Consider the following 18,955-nt stretch of genomic DNA (forward strand, 5'->3'; position numbering starts at 1 on the left):
AAGCACAACAGAACTGAGTTTGGATGGCCCTGACCCTCCTGCGAGAAAACTCCTGCAGTCAAAGTACAGTAGAATACAAAGACACACAGAGATACAGCAGGAGAATGCACTTGCTAAACAGCAAATCCAACACGCACACCGATTTCTGATCTACCACAGAGTCCTGTGCTGGGAGGCACTGAGGAAGTGAGAAAACTACCGTTTCATATTCTCTGCTGCACAGCCATGCCAAACACTCACGCTGTTCTCTGCACGCACGCTGCAGCCAAGGCCCTGAGCAGCGCAAACGCTGCCTGCAATACGTCGGGAGCTCCGCCTCCTGCTGCTGCCAAAGGCTGACACCCGGCTCTGAAGAGCCTACAGATCAAACAGCTGCCAAAGAGAAGTGATCAGGCAGATAACGGGTATGAACGAAACGAAGTCTAACATGCAAGTCTGTGGCATTCCCCTGAAGTCATAGCTTTCCAAGAATAAAATGCGATGGTCTCTAGAAGTGTCGGGAAAGCTTGAGGCATCGCTGCTGACTGCAGCCCTGCTGATTTCGGCTACTCTAACCACATTCAAGAACTGGAAAAGCCCACTTTCAGGCAGGATTCATGGAGTGCTGCAGCCCAGATGGGTTTTTTCTCTCAATGAAAAGCCTTCACATTAAGCTTACCTGACATCGAAGTCACTAACTATTCTGTGAAATGTGGTATTCTTGAACCCACAAGCCTTTCTCCCTTGTGCACAAGGCCCTGAAATTTTCAGCTGTTCGAGGGACAATATTTGAAAGCAGCTCCGTGGTTGTGTGTCCTACAGGTTCGTCACTGGCAGAAACAAAATACACAACAACAGGGTTGGTGTCCTTTGACAGCTCCGCTGCCAGAGAGAGGTGGCCCTTCTGCAGCTCTGACAAGCTTTGCTGGCATTCTCCAAATCTCCTCTCAAAAGAATTAGCCAGTTCTTGAACTTTAGCTCTAACCCCAAATTGCTCTACTTTCACTTCACCATCTAAAAACAAATCCGAGATTTCCTTAGCTCTAGTCACTGCAGCCAGAGATCAGCAGCTTTTGTTCTGTATAATCTCCAGGGTAAAACAAAGCCAAACAAACTACAGAAGATACTGAAAAGAACTGTAAAAACCACTCAACCGACTAACCAGCATCACCTGTAGCTGTCCAAATTAAAACACTGTTTGATGTTTCAGAGGGCACTAAGTTCATTTCTTTAGCGATGACATGCTTTGCACACACCTCAAGAACTTGGTCCCTTCTCATAAGGATCCTGTAACACTTCTTCTGTGTATGGAAGAGGACCCTGAGCTCTCCAACACCGCGCTCCTTCCACTGAGCAGCATCTCTGGCCCAACTGTAAAATTTCGCCCTCTCTTTGAAGGGAATTCCTTCATCTTCTTCTCCAGACTACCTCCACCTAAAACACAGCACAGTAATGCGTGATTTCCCCAGAAGTTGTTGTCACCAACAACACTGTTACAATTCTGACATCATAATCCAAAATCATTCGATGTTTTCCTTTCTTCAGTGGCTTTGTACCCACAGCTCTATACTCATCATGCACTGAAGTGACCGAACAGCCCTGCCTTCTCAAAAGGAGAGAGCCCAACAGATTTCAGCCTTTGAAATTCATTTTTAAGCTATCAAGCGTGCCGGCATATTTCCCAGTGAAATTTCAGGTCTGCTGAATGATGTGCTGAGTGATAACCCAGCACTGTTAGCATTCCAGGTGTTCCCCTTATGAAGGCTGCTAAGTAACTTAATACTGGCATTTGATCAGAATAAGAATCAACTGAAAATAATAAATGGAGGCCTCACAGCTGCGTATCCTCCTCACTTTATATGTGCACATTACTGCCTTTTAACATCCTTCAATTAACACATCTTCCACAGTTAAAGAAAAGCTTGAAAGAACTGGAGAAACATGTGACAGACAAGCATTTCTGAAGGAGAAAAAGAGCAGGCAAGGCAAGACAAGAAAGAAAACAACAGACGTCATAATATGATTAACGGATGAGGAAAGGCAGACAAGATATTGCAGAAAGAGGAAGACAACATTTTGCAGACTTCATCAGATTAACTGTTCCAATTAAAGGACACTACATACTGTTTTTTTGTGCTCTATCAGTCTTGCTTAGTCATTATACTAACCTGCAATTAAGTTCTATTCTTTACAGGAAGCCAAACTAGAAGACTACAGTCATTGCAAGCTTCTCCTCTTATTAGGCATACTAAGGTTAAACACGAAATCCAGACATGAACAACTGAGTTAAGCCTTACAAAGCTACATCAGGCTTCTTCAAGCAAGTTGTTCTACTTCCTAAAAAGCTGTGTCACCACCTCCTGGTAAATTCTCTGACACGCGAGCAGTTTCTGTGGATTCTGCTTCTCCGCTGCTGGCAGCTGACTGCACAAATACTGTTGCTGTTGCTTCACTGGTTGATGGAGTATGTAATTCTTCCTTACTTGTAGAGACTGAGTCGGTACGATTAATAAAACAGTAAGCAAATAAGCCATAAGAGCCTAAGATACAAACTTCAAACTACATTAAGTCTGGACACTAAGAATAACGACTCCCTCCAAAAAAGCCACATTTTCTCTCTCCCCTCCCTCCCTTCCAGAAATTGATAAATTTCTTCATTTATTTACAACAGCAGTACAGTAAAAACATGATAGTAAGTTCTCAGTCTCCAACTTTCCTATAGTGCTACTAATGTTTCAGAACAGCTAACTAACAGGGATTAAGGGAAGTGAACAACTGGGGAAAAACAAAAAAACAAACAAGAATTGTTGTTGGAAGGTTTCAGACATTCTTCATCACTCTTAAAACACACACAGCTTTGACTCAACAAGAGACTGAAGTACCTTTGAAGCAGTACGATTCCAAAACAAGCACCATTTCCCTTGGAAACTGCTCTGAAATCACTTAACTCTTACATACCTGCTAGGAGGAATTCTACTAGCCAAAGCTGTTTCTACTTTAGGAGGCAAAGCTGTTTCCTTTCTCTCCCGGAGAAACTTAAGTTCTTAGTAGTACCATAGTTCCAGTGCCAGAACAGACTTGAGACACAGTCAAACAAGCCAAGTAGTTTTTAATCTGCCAGACGCTTTATTTCTCACTAAGTGAAAATAGTCTAAGAATAATACTGCAAATTTATTGCCTAAACTTTCGTAAAGACTTGACTCGTACTTTGAGTTTTTACTTCTTTCTGAGAGCCTTCTGGACTGGCATCCTCCGCACTGCTACTAAAGCCACAGACAGACGTAGAAGGGACCTGTGGAGTTTCTCCTTTAGCCTTCTGCTCAGAAGATTTAGTTTCCCAAGCAGTAACACATTCACGTTTGACTGGGGGGCCTGCTGCAAAGCACAAAAATTAGTGGAAAACAGCTGATAAGACAGCTAAATACCGTGATCATTTTTGGCACATACATTATAAAGTAACCTAACGATACTCAGAACATCTTAAATGTAGAGCTATTGAAATAACATCATTATGTAAAAAGACACTCATTCAGGATAACCAAGGAACTGTAAATCCGTCATACTTGGGTTTTCTGCTGCTATCAAAGAACCTCCATGCAATAATGAAGACTTCAATCTTGCAACTGCCACTACAAATACTAGCTTCCTTTGACATTTACTTATATTTCTGGAAGCTCAATACATGCCACCTTTTATTAGTACACAGACACTCACAGCCTCAGAAAGAGTGACTGGCCAAATGGAAGATGACAGTTTTTCTCAATTTAAATATTGTAAACATATTGTAAATGTTGTCTGTTGGTTCTAGTAGCACTATACACTTTCCTTTTGAAATTCAAGTCACAGACCAAGAACAGGTCAGCATTTTCATATTGTTACAAGAATTATTGATGGCCATACACCAAACAAAATACAACCACAGAGAAGAGCCATATGGGTATCATCTACAGAGGAAAAGCAAAACCAAGGACTGAAAAAGAAAGTAAGAAACGGAAAGCAGTCAGCAGCAGCGCGTGCTACCGATGAACTTTGAGCATTTGGAACTCCAGATGATATTAACCAGAGACTGAATAGAGCTTATTTCACAACACTTCTGGGAAGTACAAGAAGAAAAACCACGACAAACAAAGGCTCAAGCGACAGATATGAAGTTACTGGAAAGGAATGGAAGCAGACAAGGAGGATGCCTCCTAGTTGAAGGGATAATTCGAGTTGAAGCTTAAGCACAACTGCTGTTCTTGTAGGTTACCAGTCAGAGCGAGGCCTTGAACACAATAACTGCCAGCTCAACACAAAAAATGCACTGTCAGCACTTCACCCTGACATTTTAAACAACGCCTCGTTGTTTAAACAATATTAGCATCTCCTGGTTCTAGCAGTACCAAACTCCTTCCCTACAAAAAAAGCAACACTAAGATCAACTCTGACGCCTCGGACAGATTCCAAAATCCTACCCGCAACTCCCTTTCTCACTACAGACTTGCACTGAGTCCTGCATAAGGCATGCTTCTGTTCTTACGTGCGAAGAACTACAATTTCATATTTACTCAAGTTGAAAGTCTAGGATTTGAAGATTCACAGACGTGCATTAGAACTGAAAGAAACGACATACTATTAAGACAGAAGAAGTAATACACAATGACCAGCATTAACAAGTGATTGACTAATGAGCTGCACACTTGAATAAATTACTGGTTCAATTAACACTCACCTTTCTCCAAGATTTTGAACGAGAAGTTGGAGGGCCCACCCTGTGCCGAAGGAGCCGGCTGGGATGCCTCGCTCTCCCAAGGTTTCTGAGCAGCACTACAGCTTTTGGGTGGTTCAGCTACTCCCGCTTTTTCCTGCTCTGCTTTCCGAGATGCTGAAGTTCCTTCATCTCTCTTTCTTGGACGATTCAAGCTGAATCCAAAGAGGGAGCCGGGGGCTGAAGTATTCCCAAACGGGAATGTCTCTTTGTTACTGAAAACGCTCCTGACAGATTCAGATCTAAATACAAACTTTGGAGCAGAAACCTCCGTTTTTGCTGGCGTTTCAGAGGTGCTTGATACCTCTAAAGCTTCTACGGTGGCATCAGAAGCATCACCACCATGGCCGAGGTCGCTTCTCTCCCTGGTAGCTTCCTCCAGCACAGCTACAGCGTTGTTACCACAAGGAGATGCTTTGGCTGCATTCGTATGAGAAACATGAGATGTTACCAACGTGCCTTTCTCACGGGTGTGCTCACTCTTGTCCCTGTCTGCTGTTTCTTCAGACTGGAATGTAACTCCACTACTTGAAGGCAGTTCGTTTTTGTCTTTTTCATCCATGTTTGTCAAGTCAGTTGTACACTCTTTGGATGGATCATCTTTCTTAGCGGTATTTTTACTGGACTCCTGTATACCAAATTTAAATCCACCTAGAGGCATCCACATTGAAAAATTACATCCTTCCTCTGCAGGCTTTGCTTCACCATCTGCAAGATTCTGAGAGGTACATGCTGGTGTTTTCCCTTCAAATTTCAAGGAAAATTCTTGTAGAGATATTTCTGAATTAGTTTTGCTTGTATTCTGGCAAGTAACACATTTTGGGGCAGTGAGTTCATTTCTTACTAAACAGATGTCACAGTTCCACTGGCCTCCCTTTTTAGCAAAGGCAGATCCTAATTTGTCCTGTGCGGCACTAACACTGGATTCTAGAGGTTTTAAAACCACACGTTTTGTGAAATAGCCTGGTTCAGGCAGTGGTGGATTTGTGCTTGCCTGTGGAAGGCTGTAGTTGTAGCGATCATCACCACCACGAGGCGAAATGATTCCAGCAGATGGAGCATCAAAATGCAAAGGTGCACCATACGTGTCTTGAGGAAACACAGCAGCACAAGTGTTTCGCAGAGGTGGTGTGCGGATTGCTTGTTGATGAGCGTATCTACGCTGCTGAGGTGCAAGTCCATCCATGCCACAGACAGGTGCCTGTCATGGTTTTGGTTTTTGCTTATTTGATTTTCAATATTCCACATCAAAACATCATGTACTGGAAGTGTTAATGCTCTAATTCTACGTACCTATCCCTATACATTACAGAAGTCATGGGATCTGACCCTTCCGGGGGGGGGGCTGTCTCTTACTGCCTGGCAGTGGGTGCTGGAGGTGCTTTCCTATCCGTTCCAAGCTTTTTCAGGTTTGACTCGGTCTTGGGAACTCTCTCTCATATCTTATTTGATTTATTAGTCTCAATTTCAACTAGATTGTATTATATTGTATTATTTTGTATTCCGATATCATAGTTAGTAAAATAAGTTTACCTCCATAGATCGTTGCCGCTGTTTTTTTTTTCCTTTTCCCCCTTCCTTCCCATTTTGTGGGCCCAGGTGGGGGGTGGGGGGGGGCAGGGGCCTACTGCCCCCTGTCACGGGCATAAACTGATCTAGTTAATTCCGTGACAGTGCCTAAAGAAAAAGCACCGTTACTTCCTTGTGGAAAAGGAGGAAAAGGGATTAGGGTGCTAAAGCCCATGCAACATGTACTCTTAATAGCAAGGCGTACCGTAAAATTACATTTCAACTCTAATCAGTTTAAACTAAAATCATACGTTCAAAACTTGAGTGGTATCTGAAAACACAGACTGGAGAGAAGCATAAGCTGAATAGACTCATTTTTCTTTAGTATTTAAAAAAAAAAAAAAAAAAAAAATCAAGCCCCCATACTATTTTGGAGAAAAGAACATTGCAGACAATGAGCAGAGGACATATGTTAGCAGGCTAAAAACATGCTTTGCTGGCTGTTTCTCCCAAACCCAATATCCCAAAGCTTAGCTGATTACGGAACTTTCTGCCTGTCTCCAGCAGACCTCAAGTTTAGTAAACGCTCTCTAGGGAATCGCAGTTATATCCTGCTACACACAGAATCAAAACCAGTTCAACACATCAGTAGAAATGGCTTGAGCGGATTCGTACGTCCTCACCTTTGTTGGTGTTACACTGGTTGCAGCAGTTCTTTGAAGATACTGCGAGTTACAAGCAGGTGACTGGCTACAGTGAACAGATGGGCCAGAGGTAGCAACTGAAAAGGAACACCAAGAAAGGAGCTTATATCCAGTTTTTGTGATTACTGACTTGAGTGAACTTTCCCAGGGGACCAGTTTTACTCATTCATCTCAGAACACTGCAGAAACATTTTCAGAAATCTTACTCCGTTTAGCTAAGTGTTCAATTAAAAATTCAGCATCAACTTACCCCTTAAAGGAGCTTCATGAAGATTTTGTGCTCTCCGATAACCATCTGACACTGTATCTGTTTCATAGCTTCCAGCAGGCCAGCAGTGAGATGATACATTTACACTGGAACTATTACGTTTCATTTCCCGTATTTCATTCTATTAAAGACAGTGTTTCAATTAAGAGCATGTAAACGTATTACATCGGTATTTGGAGAAAACCTAAGGAACGATCCCTACGCTCCTCTGCTATTTAAAAGCATGTTCAAGGTCTGAGACACACACACAAAAAAGATGAGTTAAGTGCTGCAATAATCTATGATCTTCCCATGCTTTATGAAACTGAGACTGTTCCCTGAAGCTAGAAATAAACCCAGAACAAAGATGACAGTAGCTAAGCTGAAGAAAGCACAACTTTCTGCATGCACAATCCTCAGGATTACTTCCCATATCTGAGTACCAAATCAGAGTTTGTAGGCAACAAAGTTTTACTCTTGAACTCACTTTAAGCAGATGTTTATAGCAGTTCTCTTCACTGAGTTTTAAGAGGTAGCCTGGTAAGGGAAGTTCAATGCTTGGGTCACAAAGTACTTACCAGAACAAAAAGATCAACCATTCTGCATCGAATATAGTGACTCAAGTTGCTTACCGTTAAAGCTTCCACGTGCTGACACAGCTTTTGAAGTAAGGACTTGTGATCTTCTGCCCACTGAGAGAGAGTCTTAGGAGAAAACTGGAAAGAAAAGAAAAAAACTAATTGAACTTGGATTTTTTTATACAAATGTAACACTTCCCTAGAAGAGTAACCGGCTAATATACCTGGTAGGTATTTGTTGGCAAGAAAGAGAACTTCTTAGGTGATGGAATTGAATATTTTACTTCCACGTGTGCAGCTGGTGAGATATTTCTGGAGGCAAGACTTCCCTCTTCACCATTCTCTCCAAGCTCCTGGATCACTGCATTCAGCATTTCCGTTACAGCTTTAACAGATACCAGCAGCTAGAAATGTATTTGAAATGCAAGTCATGATCGCAATTCTTCCTCAGAGCAAGAGGCTGTGCTCTGATCTACGGCTGAACAGTTTGCAAGGCTTTCTGCACAGAAATTCTGGGTGTTTTTTGTTGTTTTTGTTCCCCCAGGAAAGCCCTATATCTGTTAACATTAACGTAAGACGACAACTCACACAAGCATTAATTCTTTTACTTACTTTGTCAGCTACTGACGGGTCAGAGGAGCTTTCGTCAATGATCTTCATCAGGTAATGCTTTCTTTTAACAAGATAGGCTTTGCGTTCTTCTGGTAACGTATCATCACTCTCAACCTCTTCTGCCTTTCTTTGGTAAAGCTAAGTAACAGCATATGGATTAGGAATAATCGGTCGGAACGTAAGTAATAGAAAAGGTAATGCAATTTACAAACTTACAGTGGCAAGATTCCAGTACGAAACCACATTCTTAATAGCTTCAAACGCTAATAAAGCATCATCAGTTTTGCCTTCAGCTGCATCCAGCATTGCAAAAACTACACGTGCCTCTTCTTCATAGGCTGCAACCTGGAAGACCTACAACCAAAGCAAAAGACAAGTCACATGACACAGTGAGGACACTTGGAACAGCCAGTGACTGTAAGCATCTAGTAAGTAGTTGTAGTGACTCAGCAGTTCCCATACAGTAGTCAAATAGGAGGTGGTATTAAGGCAGTTCAGTATCTTCCAATCAGAGTGTTTTAAAACTCAGAAGTTCAACAGAAAGATACTACCAAATCTGAGTATTAGCAGTACAGCGACAAAAAAAACCAAAAAAAACAAAACCAACCACCACCCATCAACACACAAAGCCAACCGAAACAAAAAACAAACCAACCAGCTAACAATTCATATGTAAGCCTGTGACATACAACCCCTCTTACTCTCATCTTTGAATAATCCCTCAGTACCTGGATGTCCACACTATGGAAATGTCTGAAGAGAGGATATGCAGGTTCAGGAATACTTCTGTGCTTTTTGATAGTTCTCAAGCTAAGCAAAGTTTTCTTCCAGTAGTAGACGCTTCTTCCAATATATTCTTTCTGGTCGTGAGAGTTAAGGCTAACGCCCTGTTGAAGAAGAGAAATTCAAACTATCACAGAAAATTTAAGTAGAGTGTTATTCATACTTATTCTTCCCTGATGCAGTTGTTTTCTTGACAAGTTCCAAGAATTTTTCTCTCTCTCTCTCTCTCTCTCTCTCTCTCTCTCTCCCCGGAAGATCCACTCCACTGGAGTTTCCTGAGCAAGCCCATGACCCAGGTAAGCCTCCTATTTATTCTCTTTGTCTCGCTGTGCCTAACTCTCTTGCTTATTTCATTATTATAACATCTTAATATTATTAAATTATATAATATTCCTTTATATAATTTTCATTGATTATACAATGTCAAACAAAAGGAACTAGTTTTACACAACCTATGGGAATCAATCCAGAAGCCATCTAGAAGGTTGGTTCCAATATTTCCAAACTGAAGCAGCCTTACGTTGTTTTTTTCTGCATAAGAGCACAAACAGCATCCCACCAGGATCTTTGCTTCTCAGTACAGAACTGTTTGCACAGCAGCAACGGTAAGAACAGAGGTTGATGTGTGCCACGCTGAGTATTAAACTTCTCTTGCAGTTCTAAGTTGCTAGTGAACACCATCCCGAGTAAAAAAACCTGTTTTGGTGAAAATAAACAAACAGAAGGTATTAGGTAGCAAAAAACAGGCATTTAAATGCATTTAAGAACTTAGGAAGCTTGCTTACTTCAAGGTCCAACAGGCAAATGGACTCAGGAGCATCTGTTTCCAGTCTCGATGTCTCTTGGGGCAAGTGGAAAAGTTGTTGTAATGATCTGCGCAGTGGGAATAACACTGACATGGAATTCCACTGCAAGCCAAGCCATGCAAGGTGCTGGAGACTACCACTGTGCATCTGAACAGCACCTATGCAAAAACAAGGGTTGCAAGAAGCTAGGATCTGCGTCCTCGTTAGGAAAGGTATCATTCTACTCCTGTTACACTCGAATTCAAAGCCAGACTTCATCATCAAGTTAAGCCTAAAAAATGGGAAGATATCATTAGTTCACAATTCATCCTGGAATTATTTCATTTTCATGCCTGTCACCTGTGTTCATAGATTACACATAACAATGTGGGCCTTCCTATCAGCACTCATCAGCATACAAGCACTTTCCAGCTTCAATTGGAAATGAGTCAGAACAGACCAGAAGACAACAGTGTGGAAGCAAGAAGTATGTGAGAAATTCTTCAGAACCTGGCATGATGATACTGCCCTTCAGCTACAGCTGAAAGTGAAACTTCTTGCAAAGCACCCTCTGAGTAGGGCAACCACGAGCAGCTATTACAGACATTGTCTTTTGTGGCAAATGAAGCACTTGTAGAGGAACCTCTAATACAGAGTCATGCTTATGTTGAGTTTAAGTAGCATCTCTTACCAATATCATATTTACTCAGTTCTCCCTGCTCTGGTGCTTGGGGACTGACATCTCCCATATCATCTGTGCCGAGAAAAGACCTCTCTTTAGAAGCTCCACTCCCAAACAGGCTTTCAAACAATGTAAATAAACCACTTCTGTTTGCAAGTTTCCACAATCTCTTTCAAGAAGTCTTCCTTGCTGTGGCTTAAGTTCAGCAACATATGACCTAGAAAAATGTAATGTCACATAAGAACACTCAACTTAAACAAGGACAACAATATTTGATGCAGTGGGTTGTTCCTGCTGCTTTAGGCTGGGAATCCAGACTTCCCCTTATGATATTTACAAATTTCTAACTTACACTCTCCCTATAATTAAGTCACCCTTTTAGCATATGGGCTGACAGCAGTCCCAAGGCATTTTCAAATCCAGTTCTCCAGAATTACTGTGTATTTTTATTACAATGACACTGCAATTGTCTTCAAAATAAGTAGCTGTCAGTCTCCTCTATTCAGGAACAATTCAGCCTGATGCTCGGTGTTTTCTTCGTTTTCACCTAGAGCCCACAGGATAATGAAGACTGAAAACAACTACCTCGGCTTCATCAAAAAAATGAAAAAAAAAAATGCACCAAACCTGTTGGAACAAAGAAGGGAACAAAAGCGACAGGAAAGGAGCAATATTTTCTTTTATACTTGGGACTAGCAATGCTTACAAATAGTATATTAGTAGGCAGAAACCAGCAGGCTCGGAGACACTGAAAGTTAAATTCTATCTTAATGTCCTGGAAATAAAAAGAAAAAGCCCATTACGTGTCAGGATCAAACCGCTTTTTTGTATTTCATACGTAGCCAAAATACAGAACGTTTGATAGCATGTTCCAAGACGCCAAGTGTGCTCTTTAACAAGCCATTAACTCTGACATTAACTGCTCATAAAATGGAACTATGGAACATTTATAATGCTTAGTTTTTATTACCAGACTGGCTTTTTCGGTCACAGGCCAACATTTCCAGCGCATCTTGCCCAGCACAATCTCCTCTTATTAGTTTTGACTTTGGTTTAGGAATCTGGCAAAGAAAGAACAGAACTGCTACAGCTTCTTCTCAACAAAAAACAACTCACCCTCATTTAGTCTTAAAAGTTAGGAAACAAGCTTGTTTCTTTCCTGAAAAGGACACAAGGTGAGTAACTGAACAATTGCAAATAGCTGTAAGAGCGCACAAGAGAAAGCGATGTTTTGAACCCAAGAACTTGTGCAAAAGGGAAAGCTGATTTTATTCCATAAAGCAAAGAATTAAGCTTGATCAAGCTCTGCTGCTTATGCAATTAGTATGTGAGAGCTACTCAGGTCATTCCCCTCCCCCCCATACCACTAACCTTAATATTAGTTATTTTAGCTGCATTACAGAGAAGGGAATAGCCTATAGGAAACACACTCATTAGCCCTTAGTCACTTTACTTCTGACAAGTGAAACAGATGAGATTTTCTTCACACTACTTGAAATCTTTTAAACAAGTATGGAAGGGTAAGATTTGGCCAGGAGACAGCCTCAAAAACAGTAGTTAGTTTTTGGAATGCAGGCGTTCAGTGCGCGTACAGTGAGAGCATTCAAGAACTGCAACAATTACAGGCACAATCTGAAGAGTGACTTACGTGGAAACTTCTCAGATAACACAATGCTGCGAGTTCACATGCATCTCTCCATTGTGCCTCGTTGTTCTGGGCCGTTTTCAGCAGGAAAGTTCCAGCGTGCATGTAGAAGTGTCCTTTCATTTCAAGGAAGGTACGAGACAGCTCATCAGGTCCATTCGCACACGGCTTCACAGAGTGAAGCACACGATCAAAACTGGAACATAGAAAAGATTCATTTTCAACCAAGTCCTGGTCTCCCAGGATTTATACTAGACCCCTATCACTGAGTCTTCTCTGAGGCCTTTAGCTCAGACACAGCTTGCGGATCAAGCCTAGCAACATTTGCTCTTTGCAGTTAGTACAGAGGAACTCCTCTTCCATCCATAAAACAGCTACTCACTGAAAATGATGCCTGCTAGAAGTTCGGTGACCCAGAAAAAATATTCATTTTTTTTCTTTTTTTTTTCTTTTTTTAAATAAGCAGAACAGTTAAAAGAGTACCTTTCAAGGGCCCCTCTGCTTTCTCAAACATCTCTAGAAGCAAGCGTCATTTTAACCAAGCTAGAATAGGCCAGCAGATGACCCTTCTTGACAGCTCTCCAATTATTTTTATCAGCCTCCAAGTCTCGTACTGATTCAAGATATTCCTAAAGAATAAAGTTCATCACAGAATGAGGAACCGCCATCCTTCTATGAAGGCAAGAGTTTCTCCAGAACTTCTTGCTACATAATCCAGTTTCCCAGGTGAGATGTTAACGTATTCTTCAGCAGCAATGTTCCAGGAACTATTTGCCTCAGCAATTCCCTCCCTGATGGAGCTGCTGTATCTAACTTAATACCTCAGCTAGAAACTAAACAACTCTTTAAGGCTTAAGAAAATCCTAAATAAATCATTGTTTCCACAGACATTACATTTAAAGGAGTTAAGCCACTTGAGAATTAGCTGCCATTGTAACGATACTAAGAGAATAACACCAGTTTCAAGGACATGGGAGATTATGACAGGATCAAAACATGATTAAATACCTCAAATGTCTTTATGACGCACAAACACCACTCCAAGCTGGAGTCTACAGGTATTTTCTTCTCCGCCTCCTGACAATGAAGCACAGCATCTCTTAATCCATTATTTGAACGGTAGAGTGCAACCAGTCTGATGTTAAGGTAGGGATCGTCTGGTCTCGCATAGAGCTCGGTTTGAGTCATATCAAAGAGCTGATTCCAGCCATCTTCGCCTTTACGCTCCAGTAACTGCTCCTATCACATATGAAGGCAACACGTTAAAATTTCATTCTCTACGAGAGCCTCTTCAGTAACTATGTTACCTGACTGTTTTCTCATTGCCACGTTACAGGCTACGTTACTCAAACTGCTCTGGAAAGCTGGTAGGTGCTACAGAGAGTTTGACAAACATTTTAGAAGTGAGGGAAAAAAAAAAACAAAACACACAAAACCCAAAGCTTTAGAGTTTGCATCTTGTAGATGCTAAGTTAGATGCTAAGTTAAGACTGTCAAACCACCTGGTTCAAAGATGCCACACATCAATACAGAACAGCTTGTCTAAAAAAATAAAATAACATAACCACACAAAAAATCCCAAAGCACAAGCCTCTCAAGACTTTGATTTCATTGCAGTTGTGCTCCAGAAAACTAACACCTGTACAAAAGTGAGATTGTATGACTGAAAGCATTTACACAGTATTAGGGAATAACAGCATCTCCTACACTTGACAGTTTTCAACTCAAATTAAAAAAAACTAGAAAGCAGTGTAGTCATGTAATAGAGACAATACTTAACCTATCTAATCTTGACCTCTTGGATAATATTACTACCATGGTTTTCCCATCGCTTGACGCAACTAAAGTTTCTTCTAGGCACAGAACAGAGATCAGAAGCTGGAATTTACCTTCAATCTGTAAGCAGCAGGATTCCCAGGGAAGAGCCTGGCAGCTTTCTCAACCCAGTACTCTGCTCTTCCATCAGCGATGTCGTTACTGCATAGTAACTCTGCAATCTTCAGTACAAGATCTTTCTGCATTGGATTCAGCTCCACAGAACGCTGGTTTTCCCCATGCATACACATAAGAAAAAAGGTTACTAGTAACTTGATCTTGCAGTCCACGTAGAACAAGAAAGAAAACATGTCAAACATGTCCCCCATTAAACAGACCCAGCAAGTCAAATTAGAACTATCAATAAATACTTTCTCACTACTTTAAGAAAAGCCTCCCTTTCAAGAAGGCCACCATTGGTTTGTAACACCCAGACAACTGCTGGAATTCAGAACACCGTAAGAGAAACAATGTCAAAACCAGCTCCTCTACCACCCGCTGCTGCTCTACTCAGACAGCCAGACCAGGGGTATCTCTAGCCTAACCTAATACGGAGGCTTCCGGAAAACAGAATTAAGTCACAAAGGCTGATGGCACTCAGTCACTGTGCTGGCAACAAGACTTTTGTGTGTATCCTCTCCCTCCCCGGTGCCCGAACAATGAAACACAGACTGTGAAGTTCACATTTATATGCTTACCTAATCGGAACTGTATTTGCCCCATTCCCTCTACCTCTGAGGAAACAAACAAACAAAAAGCCCACCGCTAACAAGAAAACAAACAATGCAACTGAAAAACACTCTCAGCCCAGTCTTTCAGCAGCAGCCTACTGCAGAATTCTACAGGGCTCAAAGATTCTTAGTCCAAAGGGCAGCGGGAAGAAGACTATCTTACCTTGTAACACCCAAAAGCTTTTTCCGTGTTATCCTGAGCCTCGTAGATCTGTCCCAGAAACCTGTGAGATTTGGGATCTCTCTCTCGGACACTGAGATAAATAGATGTGTATCTACAGAGTAAATAAATAAAGAAAGAAAAACCAGAAGGATCAGTATTCCTCAGTATTACAAGTCCCCCCACACCTTGCAGCTAACGTGGGACTTTAATCTGTCACACAGGACAGTTAGCTGTATTTAGTTCAAGGGGCTTGATCTAGATCTTCAAGTAAGGCACAACATTATTGCTACACGTACAGATGTTGCATATTTGCCTGCAAGCACTGGCCTTCATTAAATAAAGCAGTAGCTCACAGGAACTGTAAGAAGGACGTAGCACGATGGCATAAAAGACATTTCTACCGGATGGGTTTTTACAGCACCACGTAACTACCCATGCTTTAAGTTGCCGTTTTAGGAAGATTTAAATGGCACCACATTTCCCATTTGCTGCTACCTTAAAACAGCATGACAACGGTCTTCATTTCTCCACTCTACTTCATTTAGCTTTCCCATCACACTTTAAAGAACAGAACAACATACGTAACGTTTATTACCTCTTAGCAAGTTCGTATTCTTTTATCTCAAAGTACAGCTTAGCAAAAAAGAATCCTCTTAACGACCTCTGAAGAAAAAAAAACCAAAAGGTACATTTTAAATATACAGTACTTTTGAAGTAATTGAGTAGGGAGACCCTTCTTTCCAGGGGTGCATAACACTTCCGAAAGTGTCTTCACAGCTATCAGCTCCAGTTCACTCCTTGTACTCTGGGCTTTGTTTTTGAAAGACACAGGAGTAAGAAAATAACATTTCTTCCCAGTAACTGGCAAAGGCTACCAAAGCGAAACTGAGGTTAGTAGCAAAGCAAGTCCTCACACTTGTTACTTTTCACAAGCACACTTCCGACTAAAGAGAGGAGAATGGGGTCAGCTACATACAAGCTGTTTCTCTTGCAACCTATCCACGTTGCAGAAGAAAACAAATGCCACAAATCAAGCTCCTCCTGTCCATGCTTCTGTCACCTTCCTCTCCCGCCTGCCCCGCCTCCTCGTAAACGGGGCTGGAAAGGAACTTCAAAAGAAACGCCGGCAGCCTCGCACAACCCTCCTCTCCAAAATCAACGCAACAGGAAGACCAGCAGCTACTTCCATCACCGACCGCGCTCCACAGCCAGTCGTTCCAGAGAGCAGGGGATCACCCGGCTGCCCAGCCACCAACGCAGGCAGCAGAGCTATTTCCCCCCGCCTCTCCCTCTCTTCCTGCCGGCGTTTCACAACGCCGTCGCACCCACGGCAACAGCAGCCGCACAGCGGCCAAACGAGCCCAAAGCCGAACGGCACGCGGTCCCTATTCCGGCTCCTCGAGAGAGGGAAGGCCGGAAGCCCGGGGACCGTGCCCACGGAACGGGAGGGAGCCGAACTCCGCCCCGCCGCCGGGCTCCTTCCGAAGCCGCCGAGGGCTCAGCGGCTTTCCGAGGCGCGCAGCTGCGGCGAACCGCGTTTCCGAGGAGGCGACTCCGCGCCCGCCCGCCGGCAGCCTCCCTCGGCTTCGACTCCCCGCCGGAGGAGCCCGCCCTCGGGCCCGGCACCCGCGGGAGGGGCGGAGGGACGGGGCGGGCGGGGAGCGGCCCCCACCGCGGCCCAGGGAAGGCCGAGGGAGCGCCGCCGGCGGCGCCGGCCGGGCCGCAGCACTCACCGCTCTGGGAGAGGAGGCGGCGGCCTGCACGGAGGCGACGTACCGCTCCACCTCGGGCCTCGTGCGCCGTGCCATGGCCGGGAGAGGGAGCGAGCGAGAGGGAGCGGCGGAAGGCCGGCGCTCGCGCGCCGCTAAGGGAGCTCCCCGCCGCACGCGGCGGAACGCCCTCCCTGCCGACCGCGGCGACGCGCGACGTCACAGCGCGGGGCGGCGCATGCGCGGCGCCGAGCGGCCGGTTCGCGCTTCGCGCGGCGGCGCTTTGAGCCGCGGGACGTCGGGCCGCTCGGCGCGGGCTGCCGGGCGCCGCGAGGGGCTGCGCGCGCCGCCGGTCCCGTCCTCGGCCGGCCTGCCCTCGCGCGTCTTACGGAGCTCGGCGCGGTGAGGCGTACCGAGCCGCTCTCCTCACCCGTAGCGACGCGCCGCGGAGAGCGGAAGCGTCGTTTCTGCGTCGGGTATTGGAAAGGGCGGTTGATCTGAAGAAGCGCGCTGTGGCGCATCCTTAGAAACAGCTGATGTGAAAAGTAGAAATTCCGTGCGCACATTAGTAACGTGTTTTAGAAACGCAGTTACCGAGTTACGTGAGAAATCCTTTCTCACAAAGCTGCGGTAGGCTCTAGATGTCCTAAGCGATGTGGGTGTAGTGTTCTGAGCTGGGAAACCCGCTGTGAGGTGGTTCGTTAGGCCAGCAGAAGTGAAACACATTGAACACGCTTTCAAGGAGCCAGGGCCTTTGCACGAAGCAGAGCTGTCCCACTCTGTGGGAACCTCAGGGTGCCGCAGGCGGGCTCCAAGACACTCCCCTCTGTCCTCCTTCCCAGCTTATCTCTGTGCGAGGACAGAGGGATGACCAGAACAGTGACCAGTGTAAAGGGCACAAATGCTAGGGGTAATTAAACAACTAAGAGCTTATGTTTCTGTGCTATCTTGGTGCCTGCCTGTCACGTCCCAACTCCTCACGGAGTGAGACAGTCCGGCCTTGTGTAGAGGCCCTGGCTTCTCTGATGTTTGCTACATCTGTTTTTCTCTTGCTGGCAGTTTCTTATCTAACAGAACAACTCTACAGTATGTTTTCTAATCCCTAACACACTATACTCGCATTGTTTGGACCATTTAACAACTATTCAGTTTTGCAAGAAAGAATTAATCACATAATTCAGTAATAATGTTTTAAAACATACCGCTAACATATACGGTATTTTACTTCTTAGATCACTATTTCTAAGGATAAGTTACAGAATACAAATGCATGATGTTCTACTTCTTCAAACCAGCTGCTCTTGTTAATGTCAAATGCAGAAACAACATTCCATTCCCACAATTCCCCCCTCTTTTTCTTTCAAAGTGTTGATTTCTGCAATTCCTTTTTTTCTTTTTTCTTTTTTTCTTTTTTTAAAGGTACGATTCTAAAAACTTCTTCATTTTCTTCATTCTCCATTTCATCTAATATCATCATTTTATCCGAGTGCGGTGGTGGTTCCACTGCTGTTTGCTTAGGCAGCGCAGTTTCTCTTAATCGCTGCACCAATCCCCCCACGCAGGGGATAATACAGCAACCGACGGCCGTCAGGACTCCTGCTGCCACAGTCAAAGAAGTAAATAAGGACACAATCATCCCTTTCCATTTGCCAAACCAGGACTCCAAACACCCAGTGAGGGAATTACCTATTCCTGAGTTTTCTGCTAATTCACTGGCAAGAGTAGTAAGCCCCCGTAATGCTCTAGTTATTGTGCTAGCTGGGGCTGTGTTATTTGCGATAAAGGTACAGCATTGGGTGCCCAACATCACACACACACACCCTTTTTCAGCTAATATCATGTCTAGGGCGATCCTATTCTCCCAGGCCATCCTGCTTGTAGCATTCAATTGTTCTGCAATTCCCTTTATTGCCTCCTTTGTATAGTTTATAAATCTCTGCTGATTGTAATAGATGTAGTTTATACAATCTACATTTTTGTTAATTGTCACCCACCAGAATAGAGATTCAAATCCTGCAGCAATTGATTTCTAGCCTTAAATTCATCAGGGACACCTCTGGGCACCCCAATTGAGTCTTTATATATTGTATCATCATCAAATGGGGCCCCTAGGCTCCTTCTGTTCCTTTTGCGAATGTGTGATAGATCCTTCTCAAATGCCAGAGTGAACGGTATAGCCAGTTGAACAAGTGCACAGGTACCTCCCCAATGAGATGGGAGAGTGGACCGTAAGATCTTCCCACCGCAATGCCACCAGAGATCCGCT

The 18,955-nt window shown here is 43.7% G+C and overlaps 1 pseudogene; it reads right to left on the minus strand.

The window, feature by feature from the left end:
* Positions 1 to 1,283: 1,283 nt before the first annotated feature.
* On the minus strand, positions 1,284 to 16,912 carry LOC149911600 (E3 SUMO-protein ligase RanBP2-like; annotated as a pseudogene).
* Between the last annotated feature and the right edge of the window lie 2,043 nt (positions 16,913 to 18,955).

Source organism: Phasianus colchicus, unplaced genomic scaffold (assembly GCF_987193195.1).
Source record: "Phasianus colchicus unplaced genomic scaffold, bPhaCol1.hap1.1 HAP1_SCAFFOLD_78, whole genome shotgun sequence".
Classification (NCBI taxonomy): Eukaryota; Metazoa; Chordata; class Aves; order Galliformes; family Phasianidae; genus Phasianus; species Phasianus colchicus.